Here is a 231-nt window from a genome sequence, read left to right on the forward strand (position 1 = left end):
CACACACAAGAAGAGACAACTTAGAAAGACAGACAGACAGAGAAACAGACAGACAGCACTAAAACACCTGTTACACACCTACCATGCTGTGTTACGTCGCTATCTGTTGCGTGGGAGCCGTTTGTGCCGCTGCGTTGTTAGCCCCGCCAGCAGTTCCAGCACCAGCGCCACCTATTGGTCAGTGGTGCAATGAAGGTCAAGTCGCTAAGATGTTGCAATAGCTCATGTAAA

At 49.8% G+C, this 231-nt stretch overlaps 1 long non-coding RNA gene across 1 annotated transcript in view; it reads right to left on the reverse strand.

The window, feature by feature from the left end:
• The window catches only part of LOC119591666, a 956-nt gene extending 778 nt beyond the window's left edge, over window positions 1–178 (reverse strand). The window contains exon 1 of the long non-coding RNA XR_005230371.1: window positions 83–178. This is a non-coding gene — a long non-coding RNA (uncharacterized LOC119591666). The remainder of the gene's footprint in view (window positions 1–82) is intronic.
• Between the last annotated feature and the right edge of the window lie 53 nt (window positions 179–231).

The sequence above is a fragment of the Penaeus monodon genome, chromosome 29 (assembly GCF_015228065.2).
Source record: "Penaeus monodon isolate SGIC_2016 chromosome 29, NSTDA_Pmon_1, whole genome shotgun sequence".
Lineage (NCBI taxonomy): Eukaryota > Metazoa > Arthropoda > Malacostraca > Decapoda > Penaeidae > Penaeus > Penaeus monodon.